The sequence below is a fragment of the Balaenoptera physalus genome (genome assembly GCF_965194825.1).
Source record: "Balaenoptera physalus genome assembly, chromosome: 1".
Lineage (NCBI taxonomy): Eukaryota > Metazoa > Chordata > Mammalia > Artiodactyla > Balaenopteridae > Balaenoptera > Balaenoptera physalus.
The window spans coordinates 58,441,831-58,459,165 of NC_138882.1; the positions used below are offsets into that span (position 1 = coordinate 58,441,831).

The 17,335-nt window shown below is 36.9% G+C and overlaps 1 protein-coding gene across 15 annotated transcripts in view; it reads right to left on the reverse strand.

The window, feature by feature from the left end:
- Positions 1 to 17,335, reverse strand: part of RABGAP1L (RAB GTPase activating protein 1 like) — a 786,837-nt gene that overhangs the window by 348,567 nt on the left and 420,935 nt on the right. The gene's annotated exons all lie outside the window — the stretch shown is intronic.

Here is a 17,335-nt window from a genome sequence, read left to right on the forward strand (position 1 = left end):
CAAATATTAATTTAGAAAATTCAAGGTTTGGTAAACTAGAATAGTACTAACTACAACAGTAGTGGTCTTTAGAGTGAATACCAATCACTCACATCAGGAAAGTGGTACTTTGAAGTTCCAAAATCCCAAAGGAGAGAAGCAACATTTAAGCATAATTTCATATAACAATCATGAAAGCTTTAAAACCTAGAATCATGACCCCATTTTAACACAAACACTCAGTCTACTGGAATACACTAAGGTAATAACCTACTAAAAGCAAGGGACATAACTAAGACATTTTAAAACCTTTGAAAGATACGTACATGCACACACATATCTAAAGAGACTAACAAAATTGAATACAATTAATTCTACAGGGAGAATGAATAACCATTTCTTTGTGTGTGTTTATGCCTATTTCTTTTTAACTTCTAAATAATGACAAATCTTTAATAAAATCCAATTCTGGACACCAGAATCCAGCAATGTTTAAGTCCAAATGAAAATAAAAGCTCTATAGAGAAAAAACAAATTCACGTACATTCTAAACTTGATCACAAAGAAAGCTAGTAAACCCCCCTGAGAACTGTTTGAGTCTAACTTTAGGATCAAATACCTAATTAGAACACCAGCATCCATGATCAATGTTTTGTCTCTTTCCACATTAGTCAAAAAGGTAATAAGCATTTTGGCTTTTATCCTCCAGATTACCTCGATGCATATACCTTTTTCCTAACAATAATATGTGCTCTTATTGCAGGCTCATCAAAAGTTTCAAATATAATTTTAATAGGTACTGTAAAGTTATGGAGATTAATTATTTTGTGTGTACTGTTTATTTTTGGTTTTACCCTCATTAATTTAATTTTTTTAACTTTCATTTTGTTGAGACTCATAGAATCATAATCTAATCTTTCAATTTCTTACCTATACCTACTAACAGTCGATTATTTCCTTTCATCCCCAAATAACACCATGAAATCAGAAGTTTCTTTTGAAACACTTAAGTAACCAATTCATTCTTGCTTATTTCTCATACCATATACAAAAACACTTAAAAACACAATCTTGGCATAAATTCAGGAGATTGAACACACTAGCACCTTTTTTCCCCACAAGGTTAGGAAAACAATTGGGTTGTAATAAAGAATATGCTCAGTGGGGAATGAGGATGGAATGATGGTTTACAAAAGTAGATGACTTATAATAAGTATGAAGCCAGAAAGGGAGAGAAGCATAATTTAGGGAGCATAGTTTTTTTAAAAAAACAAAAATTAGAGAAAGTATCCAATTTTTTATTCACATATATATAAGTATTTATATATTAATTATAAAGAATAATTATATATACATATATATAGAGAATCCTAGCTGGTACATAGGAGAGGGAGGAAAAGATTATACCATGGATCAGAAAAAGGCAGGCAGGGCCATATTTATTCAGTGTTCAAGAGATAACAGTATTCTTTGACAGTGAACAGCCTCCTTGGAACTTTCCCAAAGATTTACTTAGGCCAAATTTTTGAGTAGAGTTGGCAGATATAGCAAATTAAAATACAAGACATCCAATTAAATTTGAATTTCAAATAAACAATAAATAATATTTTAGTGTATATATGTTCCATGCAATACTTGGGATATACACATGCTAAAAAATTATGAGTTGTTATCTGAAATTCAAATTTAACTTAAAGTCCTCTATTTTATCTGGCAACTCTGGTTTGGATGCTTAGTAAGTATTTGCCATTTACTGAATCTAGTTCCTTCTGAACAAATGACAACAATGTTATCAAAACTTGAAAATACAGGATCCCAACTCCAAAGAGACTAATAGTGAATTATAGTTTTAAAGACCACAGATACCAAATATCTAGTTTCCTGTTTGCTAGTAAAAAGAATGGAGACTTGGGTTTAAATCACCACCTGTGAGACCCTGGGCAAATCACTTTACTTCTCTCCAAGGCTAAAAGTTCACATAATACTGAAAGATTTAAAAGAAAAAAAAAGAGCTGTAGGAAAAACTGGAGACAATGTATGTAAAGCATCTTATACCACTCCTAAAACAAGAAATACTGACATTACCTGAATACATTCTTGCAGCTTTACAGTAAACAGTCACATGGCATTGTCAGTGAAATTGATTTTTATGTTTGAATTATAGGCTTCCATGGATCTCCGGAGAATATGTATATATATAAAATAACAAAAGTATTCATTCATAAAACACTAAACAAGAAAAGTCACATCAATTAAATTACCATAATTACAAATTTAGGATCATGCTAAAGGCAATAACAAAAATCATCCTCTTCTGCCAAGCAAAATTTCTTTTGGCTTACTGATTTAATAATTCCATTTCTAAAAATTAAGTTATCTTTCTCTTTGTAAATCATCAAAGCTTAAGTACTATAATCATTGCACTAAGATCTATTCCAAGTTTTTTTTTTAACTATCAATTTGGTTAAAATGTACTAATTTGTTTATTAAAACAATCTACTACAACAATTGCAAATAAGGCAAATGTTGCTTTCAAGCAAATTACACTCATGGCACTATTTGAGTGCTCTGTTGACAAATCAGTCCCTCAACTAGTGGTTGTAACAAAACATAATCAATCCTCCCACACCCCCATTTACTTACTTAAAACTTTGCACAACATCCAAAATCCACTTTACTGTCAGATCTGCCCTGGGTAACAATTTAAATTAGAAACACTCTGCTTAACTTGCTGCATCAGCTTAAAAGCAGCAAGGAGCTCTCTCTTCTCAGAGGGAAAAAAAGTTGCAGGAAAAAGTTAGGTAAGGTTAAAAACTGAAAACTGGATAGTTCTATTTTTTGGAAGTATATTTCCTACAGAAAAGAAAATTCATACTGATGAATACCAAAAATAAATTCCAGACCCAAAAATATAGTATTTATGAAGTATTTATGCCATGATCAGCTAATAAATTAATAATATTCTGGCTAGATTTTAAAAAGATGTTGTTAGTCACTCCCAGACTCCAGACTTTACTACAAAGCTACAGTAATCAAAACAGTAAGGTACTGACACAAAAACAGACACATAGGTCAATGGAACAGAGTAGAGAACCAAGAAATAAACCCATACACTTACGGTCAATTAATCTATGACAAAGGAAGCAAGAATATATGATGGAGAAAAGACAGTCTCTTCAATAAGTGGTGCTGGGAAAACTGGACAGCTACATGTAAAAGAATGAAATTAGAACATTCTCTAACACCATATACAAAAGTAAACTCAAAATGGATTAAAGACCTAAATGTAAGATGGGATACTATAAAACTCCTAGAGGAAAACATAGGCAGAACACTCTTGGACATAAATCACAGCAATATTTTTTTGAATCTGTCTCCTAAAGCAAACAAGCAAAAATAAACAAATGGTTCAAAAAGAGTGATGTACCACAATGTTCATTGCAGTTCTATGTGCAATAGCCAGGACATGGAAGCAACCTAAGTGTCCATCGCCAGATGAATGGATAAAGAAGATGTGGCACATATATACAATGGAATATTACTCAGCCATAAAAAGAAATGAAATTGAGTTATTTGTAGTGAGGCGGATGGACCTAGAGACTGTCATACAGAGTGAAGTAAGTCAGAAAGAGAAAAACAAATACCATATGCTAACACATATATATGGAATCTAAAAAAAAAAAGGTTCTGAAGAACCTAGGGGCAGGACAGGAATAAAGATGCAGACGTAGAGAGTGGACTTGAGGACACGGTGGGGGGGGGAGAAGGGTAAGCTGGGATGAAGTGAGAGAGTGGCATGGACATATATACACTACCAAATGTAAAACAGATAGCTAGTGGGAAGCAGCCACATAGCACAGGGAGATTAGCTCGGTACTTTGGGTCCACTTAGAGGGGTGGGATAGGGAGGGTGGGAGGGAGACCCAAGAGGGAGGAGATATGGGGATATATGTATACATATAGCTGATTCACTTTGTTATATAGCAGCAACTAACACACCATTGTAAAGTAATTATACTCCAATAAAGATGTTAAAAAAAAAAGGGACCTAATTAAACTTAACAGCTTTTGCACAGCAAAGGAAACCATTGACAAAATGAAAAGACAACCTACTGAATGGGAGAAGACATTTGCAAATTATATGACCAATAAGGGGTTAATATCCAACATATATAAACAGCTCATATAGCTCAACATCAAAATAAAACCTCATTAAAAAATGCACAGAAGAACTGAATAGACATTTTTCCAAAGAGGAAATACAGATGGCCAATAGGCATATGAAGAGATACTCAACGTCACTAATCATCAGGGAAATCAAAACCACAATGAATTCACACCTGTCTGAATGGCTATCATCGAAAAGAACAAAATAACAAATGTTGGCAAAGATGTGGGGAAAAGGAAACCCTCATACACTATTGGTGGGAAAGTAAATGGGTGCAGCCACTGTGGAAAACAGTATGGAGGTTTCTCAAAAAGCTAAAAATAGAACTACCATATGACCCAGCAATTCCACTCCTGGGTATATATCCAAAAATGAATTAAAAACAACCCACTAACTCAGAAAGATACATGCACCCCAATGTTCATGGCAACATTATTTACAACTTCCAAGGTATGGAAGCAACCTAAGTGTCCTTCAACAAATGAATGGATAAAGATGTGGTGTATATATAGACAAAGAACACTATCACCCATTAAAAAAAAAAAAAGAATAAATTTTTGCCATCTGCAGCAACATGGATGGACTTGGAGGGCATTATGCTAAGTGAAATAAGTCAGACAGAGAAAGACATACTGTATGATATCACTTATATGTGGACTAAAAAAATAAAATAAAATAATGAATAAAACAAAAAAGAAGCAGACTCACAGATATAGAGAACAAACTAGGGGTTATGAGTCGGGAGAGGGAAGGAGGGAGGGGCAAAATGGGGTAGGGGGAAAAGAAGGTTATTGTGGGATTATATGAAATCATGTGTGTGAAACTTTTGAACACTGTAAAGCACTAAAGAATTGAATCTTTCATTCAATTAAAAAATGTGAAAAAAATTTTAAAGGAATGGATTAAAAAAGCTATTTAAAAAGATGTTGTTAGTGAATGACAGTCTAATAAGTCAGATATATTTTATTAATTTACTTGTTAAAAAATATTTTAAGTGCCTATTAGGTACAATAAGACCAAGGAAAACACTCTTAAAGATCCTAGTAAACTATCTGTAAATAAGCACTTGGTAAATGTTAGTTCTGTTACCCACCTCTCCTCTGAATCCACTCATGTATTATGAGGAATTCAAATGTGAATATAATATAGGTTCACAAATATCCACAATGGAGAGTTGAACATTAAAAAGTATTCAAAGAAAACTACAAACCAAGTTCTGTGGAACTCGAAAAGTGGAGGAAATTATATTCATGTGGAGGTGAAGCATCTGAACTAGGTCTTAAAACATTGGTAGTGTTGATATTTTGACAGATAGAGACAGTCAAAAGAACTTCAACAATACAGACAGTGGCATAAGCAAAAGCATGAAAACAGGAAAGCACAGGGGATATTCAGAAGCCGAAAAGAGTGGAGATTGGCAATAGCAGGGATCTGCCAAGCTTTTCTGAAATGGGCCAGATAATAAATATTTTAATCTTTGTGGGCCATATTGTGTCTGTTACAACCACTTACTCTGTCTTTCTAGTACAAAAGTACCCTTAACAATAGTCAATGAATGAGTATGGCTGTGCTCCATTAAAAATTTATTTATGGACACTGAAATTTGAATTTCATGTAATTTTCTCGTATCATAAAATATTCTTCTTCTTTTGACTTTTTCTCACCATTTAAAATGTAAAAAACCATTAGCCTTCAGGCCACATAAAAGCAGGCAGTGAACCAGATTTGGCCTGCAGGTTGTAAGTTATCAACTCCCATTTGAAATACCCAATAATCGGTACCTAATGTTTCAATTTTCTAAAAATTTAACTATATCTAACTATATTCAAAGTTTATTACTTTTCTTTCCTGAGTTGACTTTATTTAAAAGAACAGCAGGTCAGAAAAAGAACCTCAGGATTTCACTTTTTAACCATCCTTAATCTTACTTCTTACATATCAATAGGCCTATGTTCCCTTGATGTTTAACTGCACTCAATGTTCAGGCATTAAATTGTTTTTCTCAATTTTTCCACTAGGTCTCATTAAGTGTTTTATTGCTTCTTCCTGCTTTTCTTTGTATAGCTTAACTAATTATAGTTATCACTATTTAGTTTTTGTTTTGATACACATACTTTTATCTTCTTTCTCTTGGAGTTTTCGTAACAACAATAATTGCCTTCCATTTCACTGTACTTTTGATTTTAAGATACTCTAGTCATTGCCTCCACCTTTTGGTTCTGAATACTTTAGAATCTTATCAAGAATCCCAAAAGTTTTGTCTATTGAAACAGAAACTTCTTTACCCTAAATTCATCTATTTTCATCTCCTGGGATTATTACAATCTTTGGCCATGGTAGAAAAGTTTCATCCATACGGACCCCATAATGTCAAAACCAAAAAATTTACCATATTCAAAAGAGAATATGGTAGAGTTAACTTGGGTAAGGGCAGCAAAACCCAAAACTTTTTCAATTAAATTAATCAAATATAATCATATGTATATTGAAAATTTTGAAAACTGCTCAGTGGGACACAAATCCTTTACATATATGCCTTATAATGCAATATACCAAAATTAGAAGATGAAAATCATTTTGAAAATCATTTCAAAAATTATTTTTCCCTAGAGGATTCAGAGAATAAAAGATATAATATGGCATACATACCTTGAAACAAACTGTAATAAAAACCACCACTCACTTTCAAATCTAAAGAGCTAATACACTTAGATTTAATTACCTTTTAATTAAAGACCCAAATTTGTGTCCTGCAATAAGACACAATACCTCAAAAGGCTACATATTATCTATAGTTCACCTAAGTACAGCTAGCAGGTGTCTGGAAAAAAAAAAAGGAAGTACATGTTTAAGGCAAATGATTCATTTTTTAGGAAATAAAATACTTAATGTGACATAAAAGTCCTCCCAGGGGAAAGAGATTGATGATGATAATAATAATGGCTGTTAATGTTGATTGTGTGTTTACCAGGAGCCAGGTGCTGTTCTTTATACTTTACGTGTAATAATCCTCACAACAACCCTATGAGGTAGGTGCTATGATTACTCCCATTTTATAGATGAAGAAACTGAAACTCAATGAGGGTAAATAACTTGTCCAAACTCACAGAGCTAGAAAGAGGCAAAGCTGCGAGAAACGCGGGCAATCTGGCTTCAGATCCTTAACTCTTAAACACTATGCTATTTGTTACAATACAAAACACTGTATTTAAGGCAGAGGACTATGGCTTTACAAACTGGAATTCAAACCACTTTAATTTTCAACAGTGGCAGTTTACATATAATATAAAGTACAATAAGGTTTCGCATTTAATCATACTACAAACATTTCATATTATTACTTAGTAACAAGGCTAATATTTACTAGTCAACAGATGGTTGAAAGCTGTCTTAAAATGATGCATGAGTATTATTTTGAAAATGAGACAATTCAATGTGGTGAATATCTCAAATTGGCATGAGCTGATGAGTGACAGACGAAAGAGCACTGCTTTACTTTAGAATTTAGATCAGTGGTTTTCAAAGTGTGGTTCCCTAGCCAACAACATCAGCACTGAAGAGTCCATCTCCTGGTTAAACACCCACGTATGATTTTCCAGACCTGACCAAGGCTTTACCAGGAAAAATGAAGGAAGCTGAACTCCCGAAACCAGACTTGCTGCACAGCCAATGCACTGCAGTTTCTAAAAGGAGTTGCGCTGAAGGACTCGGGCCCCCTGGCCAATCACGCTCTTTCCCATATTTACAATCCCAGTCCAGGAGCCTTCATTCCCAGATCTTTGGTTGGGGGCAGGAGAGGGGGACATGACACACACACCCCTTGAAGCCACTTTCCCCCACTAGTCAGTACTTTGCCACTCCCAGTCCTTCCCCTCAGGCTCCCCAGACCCCATCTGGGGCCTTTTGTTCAGGGGTCCCTCAACAGTGAGACAACCTGCATATCTGTGCTTGTCGACCTGATCCTCAACCAGTGTGCCCTTCCATGGGGGAAGATGGAAGACGGAAAAGGGGAGTCAGCATTTCCTCCATTTTTAGGCTCTTGCTTATACCATAGCAATAAGCGATTAAGGCTTAACTCTTTCATCTTTGGCTTGTTGCTTTAATTGCTACTCCAATGCTTGGCAGCTCAGGGCACTCTCTTACCAGCTCAGCTGAGCTCCCGAGAAGCATCACCTGGGAACTCAGTAAAAAATGCAAAATCTTAGGCCCTATACCAATTGAATAAGAAATTCTGGGGGTGCAGCCCAGCAATCTGTGCTTTAATGAGCTCACCGAGCTTTGAGAATACTGCTTTAGAGAGAACCTCTCCTTTCTTCCAGGTAAATGATTGCTAGTTATTTCTTGGGGCATTTCCTAAGAGCACTTATAAGAGAAATGACCAAATTCACAGCTCGGAAACTTCCGAAAGAAATAATCTAAGGTTTATTTCTGCTCCCTTTCTCCATCATCCTTCCAAAAGGTTTGCTTTAGTCCTTAAGATCCGTATTTTTATTCCTTTTACGAAACAAGATAAATTCTTTTTAACTTGCATAGTTATATAATATTTTGACTGATAACATTTCAAACGAGAAAATCACTTACATCTACACATAAAAAATGCAGGTAAGTTGTCTTAAATGCAACAGAGAACTCGAAACAATAGTTCACCTTGTTGTCTTAGTTTGGGCTATTATAACAAATTACCATAGACTGAGCGGCTTAAACAACAAAGATTTATTTCTTACAGTTCTAGAGGCCAGAGTCCAAGACTAGGGTGCCAGCATGGTTTGGTTCTGATAAAGGCTCTCTTCCTGGTTTGCAGATGGCTGTCTTATTGTACCCTCACATAAAGGAGAGAGGCTAGATCTCTTCCTCTTTTTATAAGGACACTAATCTCATCATAGGTGTGGCACCCTCATGACCTAATTACCTCCCAAAGACCCTACCTCCTACTACCATCCTATTGGAAGGTTGGGGTTTCAACATATGAATCTTGGGGGGACACATATAGTCCATAACACTGATGGTATCAAATTAAACTGTGGAAATCAAGGTTTGTATTTTTCTCCTTAAAACAAAAAGGGGGAGATAAAAACTATACCTTCTTTCAGCTTTCTTACTATAGTTGCGAGCATGACCTCAATGACTCAATTATACTAGTTTGTTAGAAACTCTCTGGTAATAAGCTACTGAGTAGAAAACGTGGTACCTTTGAAAATTTCTAAGGCATTAGTGAACTAATACGACTTGGAGCTAATGAAATTCATTATGTTTAACTCACAATCAAAAATTAAGTTTTAGAAACAGAACATTTATATAAAATGTAATGCAACAAGTTAGAATACTGAAAAACTCTCATGATAAAGGAAAGCTCCTCACATTATCTTTGACATCTGTTTTATTTAGTTCTCGTTTAATTGTTGTAGCCATTATATGATATACCACAATAGTTTATTAGTGTAGAGCTAAGAAACAACAAACTGCAGAAGAATACATACAGTATACCACCATTTACACAAAGTTTAAAAACATTCAACTTGCTAAATACTGTTTAGGGATAGATATAGTACAAAGATATGCATAGGAATGATAAATGCAAACATCTAAATAGTGGTTACCTTTAGGCAAAGAGGAAGAGGGATGATACCAGAGAGGAGTACACAGGGGGCTTCCATTTCATTTGTAACATTTACATCTTAAGCTCAGTTGTGGATATATGGATATTTAGCACATGATTCTCTACAGTTTTTTATGAGTTTTTAGAAACATCTCATAACATACCAACACTTGATATAAATGGTATCAAGTGGCATGTATTCCTAAATTTGCTTTTCTCACTCCACATTATGTTTTTGGTATCCAAGTTGAGGATTATTTGTGATTCACCCCTTTTTGCTGTTTTCATAGAGTACTATCTGCATGAGAAATTTCTATTATTAGTTATGTACTTACATAAGCTATTCATGGCTGATCCATATAATACACTACTATTATTTTTCTTTTTCCTTTTCCACATTGTTTCGCCCAACCCCAGAGTTCATAGTTGTCCTGTTTCTTAGTTTTCTACATACCCAAAACTCTCCCCTAATTTTGTAAATCTCTTCTCAATAGATACAAATACTCTCAATATTTTATCAACTTCATCTTCTTGAAAAAGAAAAATCTCTCCAGATCCTTCTGAATTATGATTTGAACTGGTTGCTCAATAGGCTTTCTATTCAGCTATCAGGTTCAAATTTTCCTTTCCCTCATCTGGAGGGTTCTCTGTACCTCTCTTTCATGGTAGACCTTCTACCTGCTATATCTTATGTTTCTCTTTATTTTCGCTCTTACCTTTCATGGTGAACATTTCACAGTAGCTTCTTGAGAAAGGATGAATGGAGACTTAGCACATCTTAAAATGTCATTAATCTATGTTCATATTTGTTCATTTTTGCTGGGTATAGAATCCTAGGTTGGAATTAATTATCCCTCACATATTTGAAGGTGTTGTTCCATTGTCTTCTTCTACCTTTTTATCCAATATGCTGGATATTTGGTGTGCCCTATCATTCTGGAAACTCATGAAAATGTCCTTGAATTACTTCTTTTATTTCCTGCTCTCCATTTTTATCTCCTAGAACCCTTACTGTTCAAGTGTTGGGCCTCTTAGACTAGCTAATATTTTCCCTCTATTTTTTATGGAGTTAACTTACACAGTAAGGTACATAAAACAAAGTACAGAAAGGTATACAAGTCAAAAAATTTTTACATTTTACATTTACATCCAAGGTATAAAACCTAGGGAGACACATTCATATCAATACACCATATGGTATTACAAGGCTCCCCAACCCCTGGTGTGTGGCCTGTTAGGAACCGGTGCACAAAGCAAGAGGTGAGCGGCAGGTGAGCGAGCTAAGCTTCATCTGTATTTACAGCCACTCCCCATTGCTTGCATTACCACCTAAGCTCCACCTCCTGTCAGATCAGTGGCGGCATGAGATTCTCATAGGAGCACAAACCCTATTGTGAACTGTGCATGCGAGGGATCTAGGTTGCGTGCTCCTTATGAGAATCTAATGTCTGATGATCTGAGGTGGAGCTGAGGCAGTGATGCTAGTGCTGGGGAGAGGCTGCAAATACAGATTATCATTAGCAGAGAGGTTAGACTGCAAGGAGACCATAATAAATCAATTGCTTGCAGACTCATATCAAAACCCTATCAGTGGGGCTTCCCTGGTGGCGCAGTGGTTGAGAGTCTGCCTGCCAATGCAGGGGACACGGGTTCGAGTCCTGGTCTGGGAAGATCCCACATGCCGTGGAGCAACTAGGCCCGTGAGCCACAACTACTGGGCCTGCGCGTCTGGAGCCTGTGCTCCGCAACAAGAGAGGCCACGACAGTGAGAGGCCCGCGCATCGCGATGAAGAGTGGCCCCCACTTGCCGCAACTGGAGAAAGCCCTCACACAGAAACGAAGACCCAACACAGCCATAAAATAAAAATAAATAAATAAGCAAATATGGTTAAGAAAAATACATTAAAAAAATACTAGATCCTTAAAGTTAAATTAAAAAAAAAAAAAACCCTATCAGTGAGTGGCAAGTGACAATTAAGCTGCATCTGGTGGCAAGCTATATAGTGGCAAGTGAGTTGATGTCTTTCAGTTGTACAGCTGTATCTGGTGGCAGGCTTTAAGTCAGAATCTGACACTTATTTTAGTCCATGTGTGGCCCGCCCATTATTTTATTTACCACTTTCGTCCATGCCTCTTTCCCACACTGCACACTTGTCTCAGTCACAGTTTTGGTAAGCCCACAAGCTAACCCTAGCCAAAATGAGTAAAAAACAAACATTGCTGGAGAGCTTCTTTGAAAAGAGGGAAAGACCCAATGATGAGACAGCAGAAGACTCTAAGACTGCCAACAAAAAGAAAGTGCATTTAAAAGAAAATACCAAGAGTCCTACTTAAATTACAGGTTCACTGCAACAGGTGATTCACATTCTCCAAGCCCACTTTGTATAATATACGGCGACCGGCTATCCAATGAAGCCATGAAACCTTCAAAAGTGCTTCGCCACATGGAGACCAAGCACCCTGCATTAAAAGACAAGCTTTGGAGTTTTTCAAAAGAAAAAAACATGAACACGAAGAACAGAAGCAATTGTTGAAAGCCACCACTTCATCAAATGTGTCTGCAAGGAGAGCATCATTCTTAGTGGCTAACCACATTGCTAAAGCCAAGAAGCCCTTTAGTAGGGCTTCTTCTATTGGTAAAGAGTTGATCCTGCCTGCTGCTAAGAACATATGTCGTGAACTTTTAGGAGAAGCTGCAGTTCAAAAGGTGGCACATGCTCCTCTTTCGGCTAGCACCATAACTAGAGGAATTGAAATAGCAGAGGATACTGAGGCACAATTGTCAGAGAGGATTAATGAGTCACCGTGGTACGCGATCCAGGTTGACGAGTCTACTGATGTTGACAACAAGGCAACAGTGCTTGTTTTTGTGCAATATACTTTTCAGGAGGATGTGCATGAGGATATGTTATGTGCACTTTTTTTTTTTTTTTTTGGCTGTGTTGTATCTTCGTTGCTGCACGTGGGCTTTTTCTAGTTGTGGCAAGTGGGGGCTACTCTTCGTTGCAGTGCACAGGCTTTCTCATTGCGGTGGTTTCTCTTGTTGCTGAGCACGGGCTCCAGGCGTGCGGGCTTCAGCAGTTGTGGGATGTGGGCTCAGTAGTTGTAGCACACAGGCTCTAGAGCGCAGGCTCAGTAGTTGTGGCGCATGGGCTTAGCTGCTCCGCAGCATGTGGCATCTTCCCGGACCAGGGCTCGAACCTGTGTCCCCTGCATTGGCAGGTGGACTCTTAACCACTATACCACCAGGGAAGTCCCTGTTATGTGCACTTTTGTTGCCAACCAACACCACAGCTGCAGAACTATTCAAGTCTTTGAATGATTACATATCAGGAGAACTGAATTGGTCATTTTGTCTCAGAATATGCACGGACAGAGCGGCTGCCATGACTGGACAGCTTTCTGTTTCACTACTCGGGTCAAAGAGGTCGCTTCTGAATGTGAGCCTACGCACTGTGTCATCCATAGAGAAATGCTGGCTAGCCGAAAAATGTCACCTCAACTTAGCAACGCTTTGTAGGATGCGATTAAAATTATCAACCACATTAAAGTACATGTCCTTAACTCACGTCTGTTCACGCAGCTCTGTGAGGAGATGGACATAGGGCACACACGTCTTCTCTTATACGCAGAAGTGAGATGGCTTTCTAAAGGTAGATCACTGGCCAGAGTTTTTGAGTTATGAGAGCCACTCCAGAGATTTCTTTTAGAAAAACAGTCACCACTGGCAGCAGCACATTTCAGTGACACAGAATGGGTCACAAAACTTGCTTACTTGTGTGACATATTCAACCTGCTCAGTGAACTCAATCTGTCACTTCAGGGGAGAACGACAACTGTGTTCAAGTCGGCAGATAAAGTGGCTGCATTCAAAGCCAAACTGGAATTATGGGGACGACGAGGGAACACTGGGATTTTTGACATGTTTTAAACATTAACAGAGATTTTGAAAGAGACTGAGCCAGGGCCTTCTTCCTCCCAGCTGATGCATGATCACCTATCTCAGCTTTCAAAAGAGTTTGAGCATTACTTCCCAACCACAAAAGACCCCCGAACTGGGAAGGAATGGATCTGCGACCCATTTGTGAATAAGCCAGGTGAATCGACTTTGTCTGTGCCAGAAGAGGATCAACTGCTTGAGACTGCAAATGACAGTGGCCTTAAAAGTATGTTTGAGATAACTTCAAATCTCCATACCTTCTGGATGAAAGTCAAGGGGGAATATCCTGAGATTGCCACAAAAGCACTGAAAAGCCTGCTTCCATTTCCAACATCCTATCTTTGTGAGGCAGGGTTTTCTGCAGTAACAGCAACCAAAGCGAGATCATGGAGTAGGCTGGACATAAGCAACACACTTCAGGTGTCACTGTCTCCCATAACCCCCAGATGGGACCATCTACTTGAAGGAAAACAAGCTCAGGGCTCCCACTGATTCTGCATTATGGTGAGTTGTAGAATTATTTCATTATATATTACAATGTAATAATAACAGAAATAAAGTACAAGTAAATGTAAATATGCTTGAATCATCCTGAAACCATTATCCTCCCAGCCCCCCAGGTCCGTGGAAAAACTGTCTTCCACGAAACCGGTCCCTGGTGCCATAAAGGTTGGGGACCACTGCTGTATGATACCCACCCCTGATTGGTAGCCACTATTCTGACCCATGACCATAGTTCTGATTATTCTTGAAATTCATATAAATGGACACATGCACAATATACTTGTGACTGGTTTCTTTCACCCCATAGTTGCATTTTCAGATTCACTCGCGTTGTTGCCTGTGGTAAGTTTTGTTATTTCTAATGCTACGATCTAATCTTATTAAATTATCTATTCTATTTTCTACTTCTCTTTATTTGTGTACACTTGCTGGGGGACTTCCTCAACTTCATTTTATAACCCTTTATACAATAAATTTTTTTAAATTTTTGCTTTAAAAAAAAATTTTTTTTTAATTCCCCTTGCTCATTTTAATTCCCTGAATGTTCCTACTTACAGGAACACATATGTACATGTATAAATATACTGTTTTTGTTTGATTGTCTTTTATCTCTCAAGATATTAATTTTAGTTTATTCTATTTTTTATGTTTTTTCTTCTCCCTGCACATTCTCCATGTTCTCCAAGTAGCTTTTTATCTGTTTGTTTTGGTCTCTCTCTTTTTTTTTAATGTCAAATGCGTCCTCCTAATGCCTAATGATATTTAATAGTAGGGCACTGGCTTCTCCAGCTGTGCTGGACAGTGCCAAAAAGACCCACTTCTTTCTTGCCTCATCCATAACACTGAGATGTGCTGCATGAGGGGGGAGTGGGAAACAGCTAGGAGAACAGCAACTGAGGCTCTCAGAGGGCATTAAAGGGATGTAGGTCCTACAAATGCATCACGGACTCTATTAGGAAGCCTGTCCATGAGCCGCTGTGGATGCCTCACCTGAGGATCCCATCAACTGGTCCCCGGTTGGCACCTCCAATGCTCTGTGCACCTCATCCACACACATTCCCACCTTGTGGCCAGCTCCCCACACACAACCCCAATGCAGCAAGAGTAAACTTACGCAGGCTGCTAGTGTGCACATGAAGAAAACTGGTCCACCTCTACAGTATTAGGAGAAACCACATAGACTCACACATTCAGCACTACTCTAGGGAAAGTAAACAAACAGGAGGTTGTTAGCACCCAGCACAGCTTTGTAGGATCAAGAGAAGTCACACAAGCTTAAGAATTCCACCAGAAGAGGGAACAAGAAGTGTGAAACAGGTATTTCCATAGAAAAGGTCTGAGAAACATACACAAATCAATGTGATACACCATGTTAATAGAATAAAATACAAAAATCACATGATCCCTCAATAGATGCAGAAAAAGCATTTGAAAAATTCAACATCCTTTCACGATAAAAACTCTCAACAAATTGTATACATACCTCATAATAAAGGCCTCAACATAATAAAGGCCATATGTGACAAGCCCACAGCTAAAATCATATCAATAGTAAAAGCTGATATCTTTTCCTTTAAGATCAGGAAGAAGACAAGGGTATCCAGCCTCAACACTCTTATTCAACATAGTACTAAAAGTCCTAACTGAGCAATTCAGCAAGAAAAAAAAAAAAAGCATTCAAACTGAAAAGAAAGAAGTAAAAGTGTCTCTGTTTGCAGATGATGTGATCCTATATATAGAAAATCGTAAAGAATTCACCAAAAAACTGTTAGAATTACTAAACAAATTCAGTGGTTTCAGAATACAAAATTGATATACAAAAATCAGTTGAATATATGCTAACAATGAGCTATCTGAAAAAGAAATAAAGAAAACAATCCCATTTACCATTGCTCAAAACAATAAAATCCTTTGGAGGTGAAAGATCTATACACTGAAAACTACAAAACATTGATGAAAGAAACTGAAGAAGACACATAACTGAAAAAATATTCCATGTCCATGGATCAGAAAAATTAATATTGTTGTTAAAATGTCCATAACTACTCAAAGTCATTCAATGTAATTCCTATCAAAATTCCAATTGCATTTTTCATAAAAATAGAAAAAAAATCCTAAAATTTGTATGGAACCACAAAAGACTTCAAATAGACAAGCCAATCTTGAGAAAGAACAAACAAACAAACAAACAAAAACTGCGGGCATAACACTTCCTAATTTCAAACTATATTACAAAGCTATAGTAATTAAAACAGTACAGTACTAGCATAAAAATAGACACACATACCAATGGAACAGAATTCAGAGTGAGAAATAAACCCATGAATATACAGTCAACTAATATTTGCTAAGGGATCCAAGAATACTCAGTGGGGAAAAGACAGTCTCTTCAATAAATGATGTTAGAAAAACTGGATGTCCACATGCAAAAGAATGAAATTAGACCCCCTATCGTACACCATGCACAAAAACTAAGTCAAAATGGATTAAAGACTTAAATGTAAGACCTGAAGCCACAAAACTCCTAGAAGAAAACACAGTGGTAAAAATCCCTTTGACATTGGTCTTGGCAATTTTTTTGGATATGACACCAAAAACACAAGTAATAAATAAATAAATAAATAAATAAGTAAACAAGCAGGACTACATCAAACTGAAGCTTTTGCATAGCAAAAGAAAAAATCAACAACATGAAAAGGCACCCTACAGAATGGGAGAAAATACCTGCAAAATACATATCTGATGAGTGGTTAATATCCAAAATATATAAGGAACTTATACAACTCAACAAAAAAACCCAACTAACCAGGGAAGAGGAACTGAATAGACATTTTCCAAAGAAGACATACAGATGGCAAAAAACCCAAATGATCCATTTAAAAAAAGGGCAGAGGGCCTGAGTAGACATTTTTCCAAAGAAGACATAAAAATGGCGAATATGGATATGAAAAGGTGCTCAACATCACTAATCATCAGGGAAATGCAAATCTAAACCACCATCAAAATTAAAGAGTGAGATATCACTTATTAGCATGACTATTATCAAAAAGTAAAGAGATAAGTGTTGGCAAGAATGTGGAGAAAAGAGAACCCTTGTGCACTGGTTAGTGGGAATGTAAATTGGTACAGTCACCATGGAAAACAGTAT